General features: G+C 35.5%; 1 pseudogene; it reads right to left on the bottom strand.

The window, feature by feature from the left end:
* Nucleotides 1–22,280: 22,280 nt before the first annotated feature.
* On the bottom strand, nucleotides 22,281–23,325 carry LOC136320081 (mitogen-activated protein kinase 8 pseudogene; annotated as a pseudogene).
* Between the last annotated feature and the right edge of the window lie 1,720 nt (nucleotides 23,326–25,045).

Here is a 25,045-nt window from a genome sequence, read left to right as displayed (position 1 = left end):
AAGGGATAAGAAACAATTCAAAGAGCCACTTTTTTGTAAGCAGATTTACAAAAGCTGTAGATTTGTTTTATATATGCTTACTCCATCAGTCCTTGAGCAGAGCTTTATAAAGACAATTTGCAGGGGGTCAGAGAGAGAGATAGTATGCATATGAATAGATAACTGGATCTATGGATTAGATAAGGATTTACAAGGATAAAACTGGAAGAATTGTGATTGTGATGAATATTTATGTCATATAGACTAGATTTTCCAACTATCAGATATTTCAAATTGGCTTTTAATTATGCTATGTTCAGTATTACAATAACTGTACAAGCTATTAAACATTTCTTCCCTTGACATTTGTAATTTCTAAGGAAATAAGACTAACACACATTAAGTAGTAGAACCATATAAGATGATTAATGAACCAGAAAGTATAAGTGGTACAGGATTTTTAATAACAGCAAGAATTATTTTAATATTTACTGAGATTTTAGCTTTTAAATAAATATTATAGGTGATAAATAGACCATTTTCCATTGAAACAACTAGAAAAAGCTGGAAAATTACAAAAGTATGTTATAAAGGCATTAGAAAACTGTGGAAGAAATGTGGACTAGATGAACTACGTGCCAGAAAAGCAAGAATCTGTCCAAGGTGAAGCTCATAATTGCTAGTCATTTTTATTTAATGAAGGCATTAGTAAGTTCTGGGGTGCTATAAAAGACTTGACAACTTCTCCAAGAAAGAAAGACCAGCCTAGCATTTATGTGGATCTGAAATGACAAATTGGAAACTTGAGGGACTGAAAATCCAAGACTGGTTTTTACTATTGGCATATTTGATGAGTCCTGTAGCTGTAAGGGATGTTGTAGATTTATAGGGAATTTCTTAAAGAAAGATTAAAATCTCCTGCTATCATTGAAGGCTTAGGAACTATTGATAACTACCAACCAAATATATGGGACGTGTCTCAACTGCACAACAAGTCTCTCTCCCAAGTCATTTGCCAGATGCTATGGCAAGGATAAGATACTAGAGAGTTGGGCTGGATATTTTAGAGGGGCAGACCAAATTTCCTGTAGTTTTCAATGGTGAGGTGACAAATGCCTATCATGCTCACAAATAAAGCTTGGGAAAATCATACTCTGAGACAAAAAGATATATCTTAAGTATTAGTAAATTTTCCAAGCAACCTAATCTCAGCTAAATACCTGCTAAGAGTAAAAGAGTCAGGGTTTCACCCTATCTGTCTAAAACAAGAATGAGCAACTCCACTCTGGAAGATGATTAAACCATGTGAGTTCTTTGTATTTCTTTTATATTAAAAATTCAGGAATGAAAGTTTCTAACTATATGAAAAGCTCTCTCCCTCCAAAAAGGACTAATAATCAAAGAAAAACAACCAGTAGATGTCGGCTCCAAAGTGACACTGGTATTACAGTTAGCAACTACTTTTAATATAATTATAGATGATATAGTCAAGAAAATAGGTGAATGAGATGAAATCTAAAAAATAATCACATGGACATAAAAGAATACAGGATTAGTGAAAAGTAAAACAAGTTTTTTCTTCTTTTCCAAATGAGAGAAGGGGAGATTGAGAGACAGATTACCACATGTGCCCTGAGTAGGATCCACCTGGCAACCCCCATCTAGGACCAATGCTCTGCCCTATCTGGGTCCATGCTCATAATCAAGCTATTTTTAGCAACTGAGGCAGAGGCTCCATGGAGTCATCCGCAGTGCCTAGAGCTGATGTGCCCAAACCAATGGATCCATGGCTATGAGAGGGGAAGAGAGAAAGAGAGAGAGAGAAGAGGCAGGATAAGAGACAAGCAAATGGTTGCCTCTTCTGTGTGTCCTGACCAGAAATTGAACCTGGGATATCCACATGTTGTACCAACTCTCTACCACTGAGCCCACTGACTCTCTACTACTGAACCAACTGGCCAGGGCCAAAAGTAAAACAATTTAATAAAAATATATAGATTTGTCAAAAGAAATATTTAAAGAGAAAATTGCTGAGAACTTCTGAAAACTAATAAAAAATTTAGGAAATCTCATATAATACAAGTAAAATAAATAAAAAGAAAATCATAACATATAAACATTATGATGACACCATTAAAAAACAAGGAAAAATAAAATTTTAAATGCAACCTATGAAAAAGCACATTTTCATTAAAAAAGTGACAATGAGACTTACAGCTGACTGTTCAATAGAAACAATAGAATCTAGAAACAAAGAAATCAAATTTAGTAATGCTTTAAAAAAATCTGCTAACCTACAGATCTAAAAAGTATCTTACCATGAAGAAGTTGCAATAAATATAATTTCAAACAAACAAAACCTTGGACTCCTTAGCAGCAACAGATATGACTACCAGAAATGTTAAACAGATTTCTTCAAGCTAAAGGAAAATAATTCAAAAGGAAAAAGAAACCTTGCAGAAATAAATAAAGATCATTAGCAATGGCAACATATGTGTATGAGTGAGATTTGTATACAATGCTTGTTAGTTTTAAATAAAAAATATTAATTACCTAGCAATCTTAGAAAGACAATGATCCATGCTCTGATTTCCAGAGTAACAAAAAATGGAATGGTGAAAGAGTATGTAACTAACTTCTTGATAAAAGAAAAATATAGACTAATAAAAAATTTATCCTGACCAGTGGTGGTGCAGTAGATACAGTGCTAATCCAGAGCCCCAAGGTCACCAGCTGAAGACAAGGTCCTGGTTTGATCCCCAGTCAAGGCACATATGAGAAGCAATCAATGTACAGGTAAAGTGGAGCAACAAGTTGATGCTTCTCCCTCTCTCTCTCTCCCTTCCTCTTTTTCTTAATTTATTTTAATCTAAAAAAAAACTAGGATGTTAGGCTGAATAAAACAAAATATATACATGTTACTGCAACTTATATAAACCAAAGTTGTTGAAAGTAAATGGGTGGAATAAGATATATCATGCAAACACTAATGAAAATAAAAATTACTATAGCTTTACCAATATCAGACACAGAAGACTTTTATACAAGCATTACAAAAGATAAATATATTTCAAATGATAAAAGAGTCCATTCAATTGAAATATATCAAAAATTTTTAACTATTTTCCAAAATCATAACTTTAAATTATATAAACAAACAAAAAATGACAGCATTAAACTGAGAAATACACAAATTCTCTAGCATAACAAAAAACTTTAATATAGTTTATTTTATAACTATTAGGACACACTGGGAGAAAATTAGTTAAGATATAGAAGGTCTGAATGATACAGTGAACAAACATGAGCTAATTGAAATATATGGTATACTTCCTCCAGTGAAATAGAATTACCATTCTTTTTAAATGCCTGTGAAACTTGAACCAAAATTAACAAGATAGTGCATCATAAAGTTATCACTTACAGTATATTTTCTGATTCGATGTAACTGAACTACAAATAAACAGCTGATATATAACTGGAAAAATTCCATTTGCATGGAAATAAAATAATATTACAGATTATTAAGAATATTAATTTCTTCCTTTTTTTCTTTCTTGTACATCATATATCTTTTCCTGCTTCACCACATTACCTTTGTGGGGTTTTCTCTAAATTAAAATATCCCTTTGAGCTTCTTCTTTCCTCTTCTGTACTTCTCCTCCCTCAAACAGTAGTAGCTATGAAAGAGAAGACAAGATTTTAGGGGTGTCCAGCTGTTCCTTGACTTAGATCTTGGCAACAGGAGGTATGAGTTTACCAATGTAATTTGATAAAACCTGACTACAGCTATCAAACATTACAAAGAATACACAAATTCAGACTATCATTTCATCGTGAGGGGATAATAACTTCTATTTCTGGGTAATACTGCTGTGAAACTTTATTTTTTACTTCTTCCCAACAAGCATGTAAATGTGTGTATAGAATGAGGTAGCCAGGCTATATCCTAATGTGGCCACCTTCTATATAGCTGTGATCTGGTTGATTCAATCAAAGTTGAAGGCTCCTTAGTCACCCCAGTGTTGACCAAATAGGTTGTTGTTCATTAATGACCTGTACCATTTCAGAAGAAATTAGTTGTAATAATAGCAGTAGTAGTAAGAGTAGTAGTACTTGGGAAGGGAAAACTTTAATAGACCAGAATCTCAGAAACAATGTCAGTGAGTCATTGTCAGTCCTAAACAATAACATTTGTTTAAATGTTTTTTAAGCAAGAGAGAAAGACAGATAGGGACAGACAGGAAGGGAGAGGGATGAGAAGCACCGATTCTTCCCTGGGGCACCTTAGTTGCTCATTGATTGCTTTTTCATATGTTCCTTGACCCCGGGGGTGGGGAGCTCCAGCTAAACCACTGACACCTTGCTCAAGCCAGGAACCATGGGATTCAAGCCAGCAACCACGGGGTCATGTCTATGATACCACAGTTAAGCCAGTGACCCTGCGTTCAAACCAGCGACCTTAAAGTTTCAAACCTGGGTCCTCTGCATCCTAAGCCAATGTTCTATCCACTGTGCCATCGTCTGGTCAGGCTAATTTCTTCTCTTTTTTTTTAATTGATTAGTTGTTAGAGAGAGAGGGGGGAAGGGAGGTAGAGAGGGAGAGAGAGAAAGAAAGAGAGGGAAGCATTCATTTGTTGTTCCACTTAGTTATGCATTCATTAGTCACTTCTCCATTTATGCCCAGGCCAAGATAGAACAGGCAAACTCCCATGCCTAGCCATAATTAATGTGTTCTCTCCTACAATTGTCTTTTAATCTCAGTTTATTCATGGTTTATTTCCATGGGAACTTGGAATTTCCTCTTTTTCTCTACCATCCATGACTGCTGCTGAGTTCCCTGCATCTCTTCTGGGGGCTCTATTATTAAGATAGCTCAGCAGATGCCCCCACCCCATTGCCACAGGCTGGGCTCAGTGTCCTGATGCTCCTTCCCAGTCCTGCATTAGGCATCCACAGACTTTGTTCATCTTTGTTTTGATTGATAACAAAAATCCTATGTTTTCTCTATAGAAAAGAAGTAGACTACTGGGATAATCACTAAAAATGCAAGTGTATTGTGGCACTTATTTAAGTTCAGGTATTAGGAATACAGGAAAGTAAAGTACTATAAATGGACTGCCCTCAAGTTGCTTGTTCTCCAGAGTTGGCCTGGTGGCAAGCAGATCCTGTTGTTATTATGAAGGAGAACTGGCCATGATGATTTAATCCATTGAGCTTGCGCAGATATCTTTGTGTATCTGGAGACATTGGGTATCATTTTGATGACTTCAAATTTCTATTTCCAAGGGTCCCCTTACCTGACTGTCATATCATCTTCCAAAGGTATTTCCTTCTTTCTGCTCCCGGTTGACAATGTTGAATTAACCTGATCCCTGTGTTCCCAGAAAACAGCAAAGCTTGAGAAATCTCCCCTAACCTTTGTGTTCTAGAAAAGAATTTACTGCAGGGAAGCAGCCTTCTTCGCTGTGTGACTTAAATAAAACTCATGGATGCTTCCCCCCTCCCACCTCCCACCCATTCTACTCCCAAATTACCTGTGATAATGAAATCCTAATCTTTGCCCTGTAAATAATTAGTTTAGTTACTTGTAATAATTAGTTTAGTTACTTTGCTCCCATCAATGGGAGCAAAATGCTTGTTAATCAAACTTGAGTTAAGTTTTTCTCCTTTCTCCAGACTGCTTGACCCCCCCCCCCTCAGTTTGAGCTAGCACACAGCTCCTTCTGAGAATAACCTGATCCTGGGTCAAACTGTCTGGGATCTACTATCCCATCACATTACTCTTTCGTCCCACTTCTTCATGACTGATTCTTTCTAGACTTACGTATTCCTTCCTACCGAAGAAAGATCCTTTGTGCCTACCTAACCCGTAAGACTTGCAGATGTTATTGTCAGAGTTCTTCCTAGTGTAAAAGCCTCCTTACTGCAATAGTCCCTTTCTACCAACCCCTCTTCTTACTACCTTTTGAATATAGTTTCTTATTCTACATCAGGATTTTTTATTTGACAACATCAACCCAGAAATGAAATGCAATTATTTTTTTCTTTATTTTTGTACTCAAAGGCCGTGATGCTTATGGTAGCAATTACTGTAAGTTTAAATAGACAAAGAGGATTCAACTTACAATTACACAATTAAGTTAAAAGGCCAATTATGTTCCTGACTATGCTCTTGGACCTTGACAATTTGGAGCTGCTTTCTTGGATGCTTTACTTTCTCAGTTTTTCTTTTATTCTTTCACATCCCAATCAATCTTTTGCATTTCTTATGCTGTAGAGAACTACTTCTTTTGTTGTTCCCTTTCATTTCATACCCTCTAGGCTTCCAAGTACATATATCACATTTTTAAGAATAAAAAGAAGAAAGCCAGTTCTTTCCCTAAAACAAATTATCCACTGGAGATAGACACTAGGTATTATGACTATCCTAAGGAAAGATCCTCAAACTTGCTAACTCTGGAACTACTCTGCAACTAAAACTAGCTTTATAACTTTGTTCAGGTCATTAAACTGCTCTAGAACCTTTATTATTCTGCTGTATATTAACAGTATTGAATTATAGGGCTTCAAATATCACTTCCAGTTCTAAGATTCTATAATAGTGCTTTGAATCTAAGGGTCCAAAAAAAGGAAGAAATGCCTTGAATGACAATGGTCTTGAAAACAAGTAAGCAGAAGGATGGAGAGAAATCTTTACAACAGGTTCACAGAAAAGGAAGTGTGAGAATGAGCAGTGCAGCATGGTAGAAAGAATATGTGTTTTGGAGAAATAATGGCATGAATTCAAAATCTGACATTACATTTGGTGACAAAGCAACTTTAGGAAATTAATTGATCTTTTTGAGGTTCAACTTTAATAGAAAATGATAAATCCCTTTTTTGTTGTTGTTAGGGGTTCAAAGTTAGAGTAATTCATATTATTTTAGTGTAGTTTTGACAGTTTTTTACTTAAGTGTTTTACATGAATTCTTTTCTGTCTTTGTTTCTTTATAGCAGAATTTACTATTCATGGTTTTATGTCTCCCTGTGAGCTGAATATACTTTAAAAATATCATTAAAAATACAATATTGTATTTATTATGATACAAATATATTTTGCTAATGAGACTGTGACCTTCCCTGAAAGAGACAGTGTATCTTTTCTGGTGGTGTATTTTCAGTGCCTAGTATAGTGCATGGTACTTGACAATAAACTTTGCAGAATAGATAAGATAATAAAATAATAGATAGATGGATGATGGACATGATGGGTCTTGTACATAAATACCAATAAATCGTCTAATTTGTAACAACAATTGTTTGAAGATTATCTTAAAATAACTAAATGATTTTAATGACAATAAGATTTCTAACTAAATTTAAATAAATGATACTCATTGACACTTGATAACTTTTTCCCAGGGCTAGGCAAACTATATATCAAGCTACAGGCATTAATTAATTATTAATTAATGTCTCAGAGGTCATTCTTATTAAATTTGTTAACCAAAACTGAGTACCTACTTTCTTATATAGTCTTTAATCTTTCCTCTTGCCTTTAGGATTATGCTTTAATTCTTAACTTTCTGAAAAATTACATTGAAGAAATAAGACATAACTTAACCAGTTTAGCCCAAAGACACAAAAACCTGCTTTTTGTAACCAAGTTTTTGTGGACAAAAAAAGAAAAAAAGGGAAGTTGGGTTTTTATAAAAATTAACCTCACAAATTGATCTGATCATAAAAGGTTTTAAATCAGCCCTATCCATTGTTCTTGTGCATCTAGGTTAATACACCTTTGAAATACCAGAAGTCATACCACTGGAAGGAAGTATTAACTCTCAAGAGAGCATGCAGTCTTGTTAACTATCCTGTAATCGAATCCCACCTTGCTTTCTCCAGTTGAAACCAGAAAATATCAGTCTGTGCTTCCTGTCACAGATTAATCTAAAAAAAGTGGAGACTGTGATTGAATTTTTATGGCTGCTTTACTCAGATGGCAGCAATCTGGAGAGCTAGGGGTTACATTCCCAAATCATCTCAACCACTTATTCCCAGCCAATCTTTTTATAAGGGGAAGGAACAGGTAAATGAAATGTTTGAGATTTCAAGGGAAAGTTAATCAGACCATAGTCAAAGTTAATTGGATCCTAGTTAGCAGGTCTCTCCTCCTTGGAGTAAAGGCTTTGCTTGCAGCATCCTGGTTTTCAAAGGTGGGTCACTCACAGATCTCGTTAAGTCCCTTAGGCCAGACAAAGGTGGATCACTGGCAGATGGTCGTGAAAAGCTGTCAGTTATCCTGGAACAAAGCTTTTACTTGCATTAACCATTATGCCTACTGACCATAACTAAAGCTACCATGACTCAAGCTAAAATTTTAACTCCTGAGTTCCACCTATCACAATCTTCCTAAATCCCCTCTTTAATTTCAAATGCATTAAAAAACTGCAAAACTACAATTCTCTGGAGCATTAGAGATATTGCTTTCCAGCATATTTCATCAGTTTGGCTCAAATAACCTAATACAAATTCTCTACAGCTCTGGACATTTCTTACGTCGACACCTTTACAGCAGTCCATAAAAAAAATGTTTTTATTCTTAAAGAGAGATAAAATTTCTCCTTAAAGAAGAATAAAAAAGGCATATTGGAACTGCTGTTTCTCCTAGGCATCTCTATTGAAGACATGTTGCCTCTGAAATTTCAGAAAATATCTGTCTGGCTTTCTCCTTCTCTTTCACCACTAAGAAGAATTTACAAATGGGTTGATTTTCAGAGGAAGTCTGCAAATCTTTAGATCTTAATGCACAACCTCAGTTGGTTTCCAAATAACACCTGAAAGGAATGCTGAAGAAACAAAGTAGACATGAGTTTGATTCTCAAATGTTCTTTTGTTTCATTTCTGATAGAAAGTGAAGTTATATGTAGGAGGTGGGCAGTGCCATCATAACCTACTTTATTCTGCTTGAACAAGGAAGGTCAGTATATTCTCCTATCAGGGAGGAGAAAATTGCATAGACAGCTCCTAGAATGACAATAAAGACATTCTTGTCTGCACGTTAAAAACAGTGGTAAAACTTTTTTTTTTCCCTATGGAAGAAATCAGTATTTAAATGACAGATAAAGGTAAATGATGGGCAAAGTACATTATTCTCAAAGTGTCTCCCACTTTTCCTGAAAGAACTATTACATTTTGAAAGCTGAATTCAAATGATTTTAATAATAATATATCAGTTTATCAATAAGAGAGTGGAGCTGTTCGTTGAAGAATCATTTTTAAAACTTCTTGTAGTCCTAGCTTTGTCTCCAAACAACTGAGAAAAATTAAAAAAAATAATACAACTCTTGCTTTAGTTTATTATATGAACTTTTGAATAACTTCCATTTTATGAACTTTAAGCAGAAAGAACAAGTGATAGAGTTTTTAAAAATGTTAATGACTATTCTCTTGAACTTTTTAGCCAAATAGAAACTCTTTATTTGAGCCAACAATCCTTTTGGCAGCTTAAGAATTCATTTTTATAATTTGTGGTAATTCTGCAAATTGCCAAAATGACAGCACAACTGAGATAGTCTTAATTTAGTTTAGCACGGGTTCACCTGACAGGTTACCATCTTATTTCTATTATATCAGAATGAGCTTAACCCAAAGTACAGATTCAGAATATAAAGGACTATATTTTACAAACTGTTCCCCTGATATTTCGAGGGCCCTCCTGGTATCATACATAGTATTGCAATATTATTGACTACATTTCCTATGCTGTACTTTACATCCTCGTGACTATTTTGTAACCACCAATCTGTACTTCTCAATCTTTTTCATTTTTCATCCAATCTCCCAAACTCCCTCTCCTCTGACAACCATCAGTCTGTTCCCGGTATCTATGAGTTTGGGTCTGTTTTATTTGTTTGTTTGTTTGTTTATGTTGTTCTTTAGATTCCCTATATAAGTGAAATCATAGGGTATTTGTCTTTCTCTGATTGACTTATTTTACTTAACATGATACTAAGTCCATCTATGCTATTGCAAATGATAGAGTTTCATCCTTTTTAATTGCCGGGTAATGTTTCATTGTGTTTAGGTGCCATACTTTTTTATCCACTTGTCTGAAAATGTAACTTTGACATATTATTACCTCTTCCAACTCATTAGACAGGCAGCTTATATGCTATTAATGCATTTATGGCTTGCCAAGTTATTAATTTATTTTCCAAACTCAGAAAGATGGCAGTTTAGAGTCTCCTGTGGACACTTGCCAGGTCATCTCTGGCCACAGGTTCACCAGACAATGACTTCATAAAGACGTTAATTCCTATTCCCTACCGCTGACCTGAAGGCTATATTTTCAAGGTTGCTTTCTTCTATTGTAATATAAAAGTTAAATTTCAGTCTTTATGACTAAAAATAATAACAAGATATTTTTGAGATATCATAATCTTAAAATTTAATAATCCAAAAGAAACAGTATGGGTGCAAGTGTATTTCTTTATAGTTTTATAAATTATGCACTAAAATTATGGAAACTATGATATATTTTTAAAAATTAAGTAATAGTCACTTTGGAGTTTTTACTTCTGGAGAGTTACTTTCACACATGACATTTTACAAAATTGAAAATATAAAAAATATAATATTTTTTTCTTCTGATTTAAACTTCTTGAATTCTAATTGAACATATAAATAATTTTAAATTCTTGCTGTATAAATAATGTGAACATTCATGTATATAAATCTTTGTTGGTACCTTTTTCCCTTACAGATAACTAACAGATCAAAATAGTTGAAATTTTCCTGGTCAAATTTCTGTCCAGAAAATGTACATATAAGCATCTCCTTTGCTTCTGGTCCATTTTTAACCATCTTCATTTTAAGGCAATTGGATCACTACTCCAAACCTTGGTTCATTTTGCCTCAGAAAAGATTTCTCCTGTTTCTAAAGAAAGAAGCATAAAGTCTCTATGAAATGAATAAATGACCACCATTGACAAAGGACTCTTTTGCACACCCATTTCTAAATCATGAGTTATGTAAAACCACTCACTTCTAACTGGGAAATTTTTAAAGATAGAAATAGCATTATGAAATGAACAGAATACAGTATCCACATACTAGGATTTAATGCCTAGTGTTACTACCAGATGTATATATAACTTAGGGGCATGTATGCCAGTCTTTACACCTGTAAAATGATGTCACTGGACTAGGTAATCTAATAGTTTTCTCCAGGTTCAAAATGTATTATAAAGATCCTTCTTGAAGTCCTCTGTGATCATCTCAGTCAGAGTTAAATTCTCCCTCTTCTAACCCCAAGTGGTAACTTTATTGTCCAAGTGCCTTGATCAACATAGGCCCTGGAGAAAACAATTTTCAAATTACTGTGCTATATGATTTTTAAAGTAATAAATATCATGAATTCATTCATAAAATAATCAAATCACATGGCTGAAAAACAATAGATTTTTTTTTCCATTTTAAAAATAGCACATATAAACCCAATTGTTTCCTTAAAATAATTGTGAGTTGATATGTGGTGACCCATTAATTTTATCAAAATTCTTTAGCTGATTTAAATATGGAACATAGCTTATAAACACATGCTTGTTTAAGAATTGTTCAAAAGATATTATAAAAAATATAAAAGAGGCCCTGGCCGGTTAGCTCAGTGGTAGAGCGTCGGCCTGGCATGTGGGGAGTTCCAGGTTCGATTCCCGGCCAGGGCACACAGGAGAGGCGCCCATCTGCCTCTCCACCCCTCCCCCTCTCCTTCCTCTCTGTCTCTCTCTTCCCCTCCCGCAGCCAAGGCTCCATTGGAGCAAAGATGGCCTGGGCGCTGGGGATGGCTCCTTGGCCTCTGCCCCAGGTGCTAGAGTGGCTCTGGTCGTGGCAGAGTGACGCCCGGAGGGGCAGAGCACCCTCCCCCCCTTGCTGGGCGTGCCGAGTGAATCCTGGTGGGGTGCATGCGGGAGTCTGTCTGACTGTCTCTCCCCGTTTCCAGCTTCAGAAAAATACAAAAAAAAAAAAAAAATACAAAAGATTAGAAGTATTGGCAAAATGTGAAGGAAAGTGAACTCTTGTATGCTGTTAGTATACAGTTTTCAGTATTGGTATAGCCACTGTGCAAAAAAGTATGAAGTTTCTCAGAAAATTAAGAATAGAGCTATCATATGATTCAGCAATACCACTTCTGTTTCTTTATCTAAAGGAAATAAAATAAGAATCTTGAATATCTGCACCCATGCTCAAACAGCATAATTTACAATAGCCAAGACATATAAACAACCTAAGTGATTATTATGTCTGTTGACAGATAAATGGATAAGGAAATGCAAGATAGATCTATCTATCATCTATCTATCTATCTATCTATCTATCTATCTATCTATCTATCATCTATCTAACTTAGATATAGCTATATATATAATGAAATATAATTTAACTTTTAAAAATAAGGATATCCTGCCATTTGTGACAACGTGGATGAGCCTGGAGGACATTATGCTAAATGAAATGAAACAGATACAGAAAGACAGTTACTGCACAATCTCACTTATATGAAGAATCTGATATAGTCAAACTAAAAAATGCAGAGAGTAGAATGACAGTTGCTAGAGGCTGGGGGGAGGAAGAAATGGAATGTTTGTCAAATAGTACAAAGTTTCAGTTATGAAAGATGAATTAGTTCTGGAGATCTAATGTACATCATTAGATAGTTAATAGAAGTCAGAGAAATTATTGAGTCAAGCTACTCTCCAGACACAAATTTCAACTCAAGAAAGAGTGAGAAACCAGATAAATATGACAGCTCTTTTCATCAGGCGATAATTAATTATTAGATAAGGAAATGTTTTTAATAAAATGTACAGAGTAGTACCAAGAAAGGTTCTTACCAAATTAGTTTGTTTGAGTTATTCCAAATTTTACAATTAAGAAATCACCACCTTGCTATACACATAATTTTCTTTCTTCTACGAACATATTTTAGCCTGATACACAAATACAAGTTCAATCATTCTGAAAATCTTTGAGTCTGTCACTCTAGGTATTGAAAATTTTCAAAAGAAGATTTCACAACTTTTAAAGGGCATTATGGTCATTTTTGCTAAATAAAAATGAGCCCTTAAGAAAATACTATTTTGGGATGACAAAGTGATAATGAAAGAAATGTGCTTAAAATGGACAACAAATATGCCTTTCAAACCAAAATGATTAAATAAAGATATGCTTGTGGAAGTGATTGAAACCAGAGAAGTGCTGAAATTCAAGGCTGTGCTCAGAACATCTAAACTGGAATAGCTTTAGCAATGTCTGCCAGGAAAATCAAACTTTATTTAAAATTTCTTAGAATTTCATGTCAATGACATTCTGCGTGTGAGGGCTCCGTTAGCATACAATCTAACAGAAGCTGTGTTCAGATGATTGGGGAAAGAATACCATGATATACTTTGATATTTTAAAATGTGCTATCGTCTCCTTGTGTTCTGAATATTTCTGTTCATGGAAATGTGATTTTTTTCTTTTAACAAGAGCATTTCATTATGACATTTTAGATCTCAGACAGTCAACTTGCCCTACTAAGCTCAAGCAAAAAGCTTTTAAAAGAATAAAGTGAAAGGAAAGTGTAGCTCCAGAGTCATGTGACTGGTAGTGGTTTCTAACCTTGACTTTTTTTTTTGACAATGACAGGAGAGAATCAATGGGTCACAATTACTTCCTGAACATAAAGACAAAAGAAATGAAAGGAAAAAATGTGTCTGTGTGTGTGAGACTTCCATCCATCTTATGATTTTCTTAATGATACAGATTTATATTATAACTTTTATCATGGTTTTAAGCCTGACATTATTTTATATAGTTATACTATTTTCCTATAAGATTAATTGGTGAATTTTACAGTTTGATCAGTTCCTGGATAAGCCTGTATAATGTGCAATCTGATAGAGGATGTTCACTTCCTCACAAAATTTCACAAGCTTTTATGAGGACCCCATTGACCTGTTTTCTTATGTTCCAACAGATGAACAGCGGGGAAAATGACCAAAATTTTTTTTTTTTTACTACTGGTTGAAATACTATTAAGAAATCAAAAACTTAGAGGTTGGGTTCTTATATATGTTGGTAAAAAAAGTAAAATTGAACACTGTACAAATTAGTGTTCCACTAAAAATTTGTTTTCATTAATCCAATTTTATCATTATGACTTCTCCTCTCCACTCATACCAACTATTTATTACTTCCCTTAACATGAATAATAACTTGAGAAATAAACTTTAACAGTACAGAAAAACATAAAAATATGGGAGATTATACGTACAATTTTTGTGTGTGAGGGGGCAATTTTTTAACCAAGATGGTATATCAGAAACCATAAAAGTGATAGCTATTTTACTATTTAAAAATGTAACATTTTTAAAGGAAAAGATATCACAAATGTAGTAAATAGAAAATGATAGATTTAAATGATTATTTATAATATAAAGTTAATAGCTATACTAAAGATTTTATAATTTGACAAGAAAATAACAGGAACCTCAGTTAAAAAGTGTGCAAAGTGCAAAGAACATAAGTAGCAATTCACAGAATAACAAGTACAAGTGACCAGCAAATATTTGAACAAAGGGTCAAATGTACTTGTCAGAAAAATAAGTATAAATTATATTTAAATAAAAGATCCTGTTATAATCATCATAATACCTAAAGTTGAAGAGACCTATTGTGTTCAGCCAGTGAATAAATGTGGCATTGCAGACTTTTTAAAAAGCAAACTACTGCTATTTAGTGAAACACAGATGCACACAAACACACACATTCTCTCTCTCTCTCTCTCACACACACACACATACACACAGACACACACACACACGTATTGATAGAGAATGCCTGCTGTTTTCCAAAACCGATTTTTCTCTTTTTCCTTGGCAAGTGGTTAGATTCCACTTCTCACTTGACTAAATTCCAGCCAATTACTGAGCAAGATTGGTATGTGCCTGTACTAGTCAGCCTGTGCTGCTGTGACAAAACACCAAGGACTAGGAGGTTTAACAGATTTTTTTTCAGCTATATTGAAGTCTGATAACCAAGAAGTCATTGTAAATATTTAATGTATAGTACATGATTAAGGTGACCAATCGTCCTCCTTTAGGGAAGACAGTCTTTCTTTTGTAAGTTCCATCCTCCCTGGAAAAGTGTACTCCTACATGTCCTCCTTTTTGATATTAGATGACTAATCTGTACATGTCAGTATTCGATCAATGCAGAGTTGATCCATTGCGTGTGATGGGACGTATTTGTATGTGACATGACAATTAGTCAAGGATCAGTACAGTGCTACAGGACGCGATTATGAGACACATGCACTCTTCAGGGGAGACCCTGAGAGAGTGAGCAATATACCGAGCGCGCAAATGGCTTTGTGCACTTCTTACTGAAACACGACATGGCACATACAGCATTGTAGACTCACGATTATTTCTTTCTCAGTGAATATTCAATCATAGACAGGTAGGCACAATTCATGATTTACTAATTCATTATCTATTTAATCATTTCCAAATACATATGATTTTATTTACAAATATTTTCCCGAAATTTGAGTTTTAAAGTGGAAATCTAACCTCAAAACATATCTATTAATAAGACATTTTGATTAAATAGTTGCATAAAAGAGACTTTTTTTAATTAGAAAATGATAAATACACCAAAATCACTCTAAATTAGTGGTTTGTTTGATATTTAGGTTTACTAAAAAAAGTACTTTTTTCGCCTGTCCAGGCGGTGGCACAGTGGATAGAATGTCGGACTGGGATGCGGAAGGACCCAGGTTCCAGACCCCGGGGTTGCCAGATTGAGCGCGGGCTCATCTGGTTTGAGCAAAAAACTCACTAGCATGGACCCAAGGTCACTGGCTCGAGTGGGGGGTTACTCAGTCTGCTGAAGGCCCGCGGTCAAGGCACATATGAGAAAGCAATCAATGAACAACTATGGTGTCGCAACGAAAAACTGATGATTGATACTTCTCATCTCTCTCCATTCCTGTCTGTCCCTATCTATCCCTCTATCTGACTCTCTCTCTGTCCCTATAAAAAATAAATAAAAAAGTACTTTTTCTTACAATTATTAAAAATTAATAGGCATGTAAGCATACAGTATAAAATATTACAAATGTTTATATTATGCATTTATGTACTATAGGGTATTATTTTTGCAACAAATAAAATGTTTCTTTTATTTATGCTATTATTTTCTTCAATTTATTTTTGTCCTCCTTTTCACTGTAAAAAAGCTGGTCACCTTAAACATGATGCTTTGATATAGCATACAATCAATGTTTATGTCTCACAGTTCTGGAAACTTGAAAGTACAGACTTAAGATGCCAGAAGATTCAGTTCTTGGTGAAGGTTCTTTTCCTGGCTTGCAGCCTTCTTGCTGTGTCCTCAAATGGCAGAGAGGTATGAACTTTCTTTTCTTTTAAGAATACTAATCATGGCTTGACCAGTGGTAACGCAGGGGGTAGAGTGTCAATCTGAGATGCTGAGGTCTCATGTTTAAAAGCCCCAAGTCAGTGACTTGAATGTGAGTTCATCTAATTTGAATGTGGCTCACCAGCTTTAGTGTGGGATCACGGACATGACCCCCAGGTCACTGGTTTGAGCAAGGGGTCCCTGGCTCGGCTGGAGCCTCCTGGTCTAAGCACATATGAGAAGCAATCAATGAACAACTAAAGTGTTGCAACAATAGCTGTTGCTTCTCATCTCCCTTCCTTTTTGTCTGTCTCTCTCTCTCACACACACACACAAAAAAAAGACCACAAGTCATGGAGGCTTATGACCTCTTCTAAACTTACTTACCTCCGAAGATTCCACTTACAAATATAATTGCATTGAGGGTTAATGATTCAATGCATAAATTTGTGGAGGGGTACAAGCATTCAGTCCATAACAGTAACATCCCCTCTGCTAGGCCAGGCTCATATAAATCTCCCACATGTGGAATGTGCTCCCTTGTGAGCTTTTCTCCTTCCAGCTGTTAGGATGGTGAGCTCAGGAGCCACTGAAGATGGCAGAGCCAGCATTACACTGTCTAGCCTACAGTAACAAAGCATACAGATATATGCTCTGACCTAATACTTTCTCTCTTTGCATCTTTTCTATAGAATTAAAAGAATCGATGTATTTAAAAATATGTACAAAGATAATTATTGCAACATTTTTATAGTTATTAGCATTTAAAAAGCTGTAGACAAACGGAATGCTTGTGTAAAAGAATATGATTGAACAAATTATGGTAAACCTATATTTTAAAATACTCTGCAGTTATTAAAAAGACTAAATTTGGATCTTACTACTTGAAAAGACTTCTAAGAACTTTTGTTGAAGAAGATAAAGATGTAAAAAACATATTTGCTATGATCTCATTTTTGTAAACTAATCAGAGACCTGAAAATCTCACATATGTGTGTATGTTTGTGTAGACAGATTTATATAGACTCACTTAATGTAATTATATGAGCACGGAAATATATACCTCTCTATATACTGAACTGTAAGCAGGTTTCCCTGTGTCAGTGTTTGCAGAAGGTGGTAGCAATATATGAATAAGAAAGAAGGTTTGTATTTCATTATTGAATAAAAATGGAGAAGAGATTTAAAAAGACAGCACACTGAAAAGAATGCATGCAGTATGCATTATAGCATTGCATGTATGCATTTATGTAATTTATAATCAATAACAAAGTTGAGACTAAGGTCTATATCAAGGGTCCCCAAACTTTTTACACAGGGGGCCAGTTCACTGTCCCTCAGACCGTTGGAGGGCCGGACTATAAAAAAAAAACTATGAACAAATCCCTATGCACACTGCACATATCTTATTTTAAAGTAAAAAAACAAAACTGGAACAAATACAATATTTAAAATAAAGAACAAGTAAATTTAAATCAACAAACTGACCAGTATTTCAATGGGAACTATGCTCCTTTCACTGACCATCAATGAAAGAGGTGCCCCTTCTGGAAGTGCGGTAGGGGCCAGATAAATGGCCTCAGGGGGCCGCTTGCTGCCCTGCAGGTCATAGTTTGAGGACCCCTGGTCTATATATATTAGGATAGTTCTCTCTATTTAACCTAAGAACCCTTTCTCTCTCATTAGACCTCTATTCAATTTTATTAAAATGAGATTTTTTACAGAAAACTAACCCTGGGTATTAGAATTTTATTTGCTTAAGCACTGATTTTTTTGGAATTGCCCTTATCATAAGTAAATAAGAGCAACCATTTAGAAAAAGAAAAACAAATATACAAGCAGTAGATTTTTAAAAATTCTATGCACCTCCCTTGTCCCCACCTGAAGGAATTGAGCAAGAATATTTGGCATCAACTTTGTGGAGGATATTCTTCATCTCAAAAGAAACCTGAGTAAGTAAGCATTTGCCAAGAAAAGATATAATTCTGCCATACACAAATTTTTCACTAAGACAAGAAGCTCAGGGCAAGAAGTAGTAATGGGACTGAGCTTTCCTTTTTTTAGTTTTTTTTTTTTCATTTGGGCACATGTCCAGATGTATAGGTCAAAAGTATAATGACTTCAGATGCAATTTTTGTTGGACAGAAAAGGAAAATGAATTTGCTGACCCTAGACTTCACTGGCAATATTAAAAACCCCAAAAGCAGGTTTATGCTAAGGCAAAACCAAAATATCAATGGTGATCAATTGATCAGCAATGGCTTACTAAATATTTTTTCTTCTATTAAATTTTGGATATAGATAAAGATGAACAAAATTACTTACCTGTCGTAATATTTTCTGTCTTCCACATTGTTCTACTCTTCCAAAACTTATAGGGCTGTCTCAGTAGGTTGGGCTGCTATAACAAAAATAACATAGACTGGGCAGCTTAAACAACAGACATTCTTCAGGCTCTGGAAGCCAGGGAGTACCAAGATTCAGTGTCTGGTGAGAGTCTTCTTCCTGACATGTAGATAACACCCTCTCACATGACTGAGAGTGAGCTCTAGATTCTTTTTATGGGGATATAATGGAGGCTCTACCTCATGACCTCATCTAAATATTATCACCTCCTGAACAACATCCCATTAAAGGTTACAGTTTCAAAATATAAATTTGGGGAACACATCCATATGGTCACATCCAAGGGCTGTACTGGTTCCAGAAATACTGTTTGTTTCAGGGTTAATTGAAAACGAGTTTGGAAAAAAATTTTCTGTTCCATGCTTTTTTTTTCTATAAGAAACTATAGTGGTGAAATTAATTTGACTATTGATCCTGTTGAGGGTGTAAATGTGATTAACTAACTACTCTTCAATGGTAAAAAACCAATTGATGTTTGAAACCTGCACAGTATCAAAAAGCTTTAGATCATAATAACTACCCTTCAAAGATGTTATAAATCTGTGCTATATTCAGTAATATGAACAATACACTATACAGATCTAATAAGTATTAGTTAAGTGTACTTAGTTTCTGTACAATCTTAATCAAGCTACTGTTTTTTAAGTCTTGATGTTCTTATGAATACAGCAATTCTGATCAATTTTATCTGATTAGATAGTAGTGAAGAGCCTAAGATATGTGGAAATACAAGTAATTATACAAAGAGCAATAAAAAATAACAAAAACAGCACTGTGGAAGTGCATTGCCTTTCATTTTTTCCACTTTGAGTATCAAAATCTTGAATAAAATTTATCACCCATGTCTGACTTGTGGTGACACAGTGTATAGAGTGTCAATTTGGAATACTGAGGTCGCTGGTTCAAAACCTGGGGCTTGTTTGGTCAACGCACATATGGGAAGCAACTACTAAGAGTTGATGCTTCCTGCTTGCCCCCACACCTTTCTCTCTCTCTCTCTCCTCTCTATAAAATCAATAAATAAAAATTTAAAAAATGTATTACCTATCACTAATAAATGTGCTATTTATACTGCTCACAAAAATTAGGGGATATTTCAAAATGAATATGAAGCAATAAAAAAAGAAGAATTTGATATTTTTTATTAAACAAGAACATCAGAAAAGCAAAGGACAAGTCAAAGAAAGTTGTTTGATTATGCATATGAGATGCAAAACCAACTTTTATTTCATTGGTGAAAATGCAAAAGGCTGAAATTACTGGAACATTTTCTGACTCATTTCTAACCTAATATTTTTGCATTCCCCTTGTCTTTTTTAACTCATTTTGCTTTTAAATTGTGCTTTCACATTTAATTGTGTATACCTTTGTATACACAATTTGTGTATACCTTAAATATAATCTTAAAATATTTAAGATTATTTGTGGATAAATGTTAGATAAACAAATATACCTATATTCTCAATTACCATATTAGTCATAGGTAGATATGAATATGTCTGATATTATCCATCTTCTAATAATATTTTAAAATGTGCTTAGAAGGATATTAATATTTATCATCTAAAAATAGAGCTCTAATATTTTTAAAAAGTTGGAAAAATCTGAATAAACAAAGTCAAACCAATTTTTAATAGTTCTTTCTAGAATCTTTATATACCACAGGAACACAAAGTTTGTTTATTTTAACTAAGAATTTTTTGAAAAAGAAGACACAGGGATTAGTTGAGAGTAATTAAACCCTCACTTCTTACTAGTTCCCTTCAAGGTGGTTGAAGGTGAGTAGGTGGGCCTTGGTCTTCTGGGCGAGTTGACGGAGTATAGAGCACAGCCTCCCTGTGCTTAGGAAACAGAGTCCTACCAGAGGAATGGCCCTCAATCAGCCTTAACCCTTTCCTTCTCAAGACATTTGCTAGATATTGAAGTTGAAAAGCATGGATGCCCGGGTTCGATTCCCGGCCAGGGCACACAGGAGAAGCGCCCATTTGCTTCTCCACCCCTCCACCGCGCTTTCCTCTCTGTCTCTCTCTTCCCCTCCTGCAGCCAAGGCTCCATTGGAGCAAAGATGGCCCGGGCGCTGGGGATGGCTCTGTGGCCTCTGCCTCAGGCGCTAGAGTGGCTCTGGTCGCAACATGGCAACACCCAGGATGGGCAGAGCATCGCCCCCTGGTGGGCAGAGCGTCGCCCCTGGTGGGCGTGCTGGGTGGATCCCGGTCGGGCGCATGCGGGAGTCTGTCTGACTGTCTCTCCCTGTTTCCAGCTTCAGAAAAATGAAAAAAAAAAAAAAAAAGAAAAGCATGGATGGCTAAAGAGCTTCCTTAAGTTTGTACAGCTAATGAGAATAAAGTCCCAATAGCTTCCAAAGACTCAGGGAAGCCACGCCCTAGAAACAGGGGAAAGCCAGAGGTACATTTTTTTTAAATTACAGCACTTGAAATTGAAAAAATAAACTACTTTATTACAAAAGAAATTCTACATGTTTGAAAAATCACTCACAGTAAGACCACTGACTTATTTTCCGTTGTCCCTTGCCATATCGTGGTTCACATTTCGTGGTCTCACTGTCTCGCGGATTTTAAAATTGTATCCTGGGCCCCGGCCGGTTGGCTCAGTAGTAGAGCGTCAGCCTGGCCTAAGGGAGTCCCGGGTTCGATTCCTGGCCAGGGCACACAGGAGAAGCGCACATCTGCTTCTCCACCCCTCCCCCTCTCCTTCCTCTCTGTCTCTCTCTTCCCCTCCCGCAGCCAAGGCTCCATTGGAGCAAAGTTGGCCCGGGAGCTGCGGATGGCTCCATGACCTCTGCCTCAGGCGCTAGAATGGCTCTGGTCGCAACAGAGCAATGCCCCAGATGGGCAGAGCATCGCCCCCTGGTAGGCATGCCCGGTGGATCCTGGTCGGGAGCATGCAGGAGCCTGTCTGACTGCCTTCCCATTTCCAACTTCAGAAAAATACCCCCCCCCCAAAATAATATATATATATATAATTGTATCCCAGATTTTTCACAACATCACGGGATTTTGCAGTATATAGCTATTTTTATATATTTATTATTTTAATAAGCAAAATAAGTTATAGGAAAGGTTTATAAGAGTGTGGGGAGGATTTATTAAGTCTTAAATATGAAATATTTAAGACTTAATAAAATGAAATAAATAAAATGACTTAAAAAATGACTTAAAAAATATTAAGTCTTAATATTTAAGACTTAAAAAATGAAATAAATATAAGGTTGCTACTTTGCGGATTTTCACCTATTGCCTGGGGAGTTCTGGAACCTAACCCCAGCAATAGACAAGGGGCCACTGTATAGTGAAAGATCCATGATACAAAATTAGACATATATAATTTTAAAATTCACGATACAGTGAGACTGCGAAAAGTGAACTGCGATGTGGCTAGGGACGACTGTAGTTCTACCAATGACTAAATGACTCCTTCCTCCCCTCCAGTAGTCATCTACAGCAACCCAGAGGTACAGCTGATGCTTCCAGAATGCTGCCTATATCCGAGGCCAAAGTGGGATTTGTTGAAACTGAAGACACATCATTGTCAGACGACGATGGGGATGGATGCTGAGAGCCACTGATCACGGCTGCACCTGTGCTACAGGAGAGGGCTGCCTCGTATAACTCCATTCTTGGTTCTCTCCTCCAAGTCCATAACTTCCTTGTATATCAACTCTTTACACTCGTCTATTGTGTGTTCTTTTCATCTAACTGCTTGTCATGTATCTGTTGGTGGTGGAGCTTCTGCTTCGGAAGGATTATACCAGATGTTGATATCAAATACGAATGCTTGAGAGCTTTGCAGAGATGCTTTTAGATGTATCAATTACCAGCATTTTAGATAACAAATCCATTGCCCGACTGGCTTTCAGTTTGCTGTGTTCTGAGTTGGCACGGAAAAGTACATCAGGGAAGAGTTTCTCAAAGCTATATATCCAGCATATTTAGGTCTGTTTTCAACGCATGTTCTTACTGATGGTTTTAATTTCTTCATGAATTCAGGAAATGGTGTTCCAAGCTGTTCAATAACTTTATTCCACTGATCAATATGATCAATACCTGAGAACAAAACACGACCTTTGATCATTTCTCTCATGATGCATCCAACTGATCAAATGTCGACCCTTTCCTTGTAGCCCATCCCTAGGATGACTTCTGATGCGCTGCAGTAAATGCATCATTATATGAGGTCATCACAAAACTAGTTCCTGCGGTCCTGGCCAGTCCAAAGTCAAGGATCTTCAAAGCACAATCTGATTTTACTACTATTACTGGGCTTTAAGTCCCGATGTATGATTCCAGAACAGTGAAGGTACTTGCTTCCACAGAGATTCTGATAGAGAAGGTAAGACATTTATTCATGATCTAGTTCCATCTGAATCACTTGGCAAAGATTTGCATCCATAAGCTCCATGACTATGTAAACATCTTGACATTGTTCTAGGGATTTCTGTGGTTTGAAAATATTCAAAAGGCCAATTATATTTTTATGGTTAACACATTTCATAAAAACTATCTCTCTGTAAGCCCTCTTAGCAGGAGTTTGATTGTGAAATGGCCGGTTTAGTTTCTTGATTGCAACATTTATTTCAAGAATGGCATCATAAGTTGTACATACTATTATTCCTTGAGATCCTGAGCCTATAGGTTTTAAAAATCTTATTCAGGACTGTGAATGTAGAATGTCCAATCACAACTATAAAAATTGCTGTCACGCTTACTTCTGCTTATGATGACAAGCAGTTAATTTAATGGCTTCATCCAAAAATTCACCAAGAAGTGATGTGCTTTTCTGGACCACGTCATCCAGTCTCCGCCACTCCGCTGAGTAACAAGAAAACGGGCCCTTACAGTGCATGACCATCCACATCATTGAACAGGGCATCACCTCTGTGCCTCACTAGCAGTCCGCTGGGCAGGCAGCCCTGGGGCCAGGATGGTGGGGCTAGGTAGATTTAGTTACTATTTTTGCAGTCCTGCCCAGATAAATCGCTGATTGAGGTCATCAGTCCCTCACCTATCCCTTTAAAAAGGAAGAGGAGGATATGTCTCTAGGAAAAAAAAATATTATGTAGAATTTCTATTTCTTTTATGCACAATCTAAAATTGAATAAAAAAAATAATATATATATAAAGAGAAAAATGATAATAGAACAATGAACAAGAAAAAACAGAAAGCAAATAGTTGTTATTAAAATTATATAAAAATTAAAATAACTATGATTAATATATCTATTCAAAAAGGAGAAGAAATATGAAAAAAGTAGATGAAAGGAGTAGAGAATTTAATCAGATTTAGTACACACAATTTATCCAATGGTAAATCTAGATCTGAATACTATAATATTGAAATTAAAATAATGAAAGTATTTAACAACAGACTGGAATGATTAGAACATAGCACTAGGTAACTAGGAGGCCAGAAAGTAGATAATAAACAAAATAAATCAAAGAGAAAAAAAGAATTTAAAAAAAAATAGGTGTTAATTCTTACACTTAAGGTATTTGAATTTCAAGAATGGTGCTAAGACAATTAAATGGAAAAATCTTACCAACAAAGGGTGTTGGAACAGCTTGATAGCTAAATGCAAAAGAATGCAGTTGGATCACCTTCCTCACACCATGTACAAAAATACTTCAAAATAGATCAGAGATCTAATTAGATTTAAAACTATAAAAGTCTTGGATAAAAACTTGAGGACTAAATCTTTGTGACCTTAGATTATTCAATGGTTTATTAGACATGATGTCAGACAAGTGACAAAATAAAAAATAACATAAGTGTCATTAGAATAAAAAAAAGTATTATGCATCAAAAGACTCCATCAAAAAAGTAAAAACAGCCTGACCTGTGGTGGTGCAGTGGATAAAGCGTCGACCTGGAAATACTCAGGTCACCGGTTTGAAACCCTGGGCTTGCCTGGTCAAGGCACATATGGGAGTTGATGCTTCCAGCTCCTCCCCCCTTTTTTCTCTCTGTCTCTCTCTCCCTCTCTCTCTCCCTCTCTCTCTCCTCTCTAAAAATGAATAAAAAAAATTTTTTTAAAGTAAAAACAACCTACAAAATAAAAAAATTGCAAATCATATATTTGGTAAGCAATTTGTTTTAGAAAATATAAAGAACCTTTACAATTTGGCAATAAAAAGACAATTCAATATTAAAATGGGCAAGGAATCTGAATAGAAATTTCTGCAAAAAAAAATACTACAAA

Source organism: Saccopteryx bilineata, chromosome 1 (assembly GCF_036850765.1).
Source record: "Saccopteryx bilineata isolate mSacBil1 chromosome 1, mSacBil1_pri_phased_curated, whole genome shotgun sequence".
In the NCBI taxonomy this organism is placed as follows: Eukaryota; Metazoa; Chordata; class Mammalia; order Chiroptera; family Emballonuridae; genus Saccopteryx; species Saccopteryx bilineata.
Note: the sequence above shows the minus strand (reverse complement) of the source record. Positions and strands in the feature narration are given on the sequence as shown.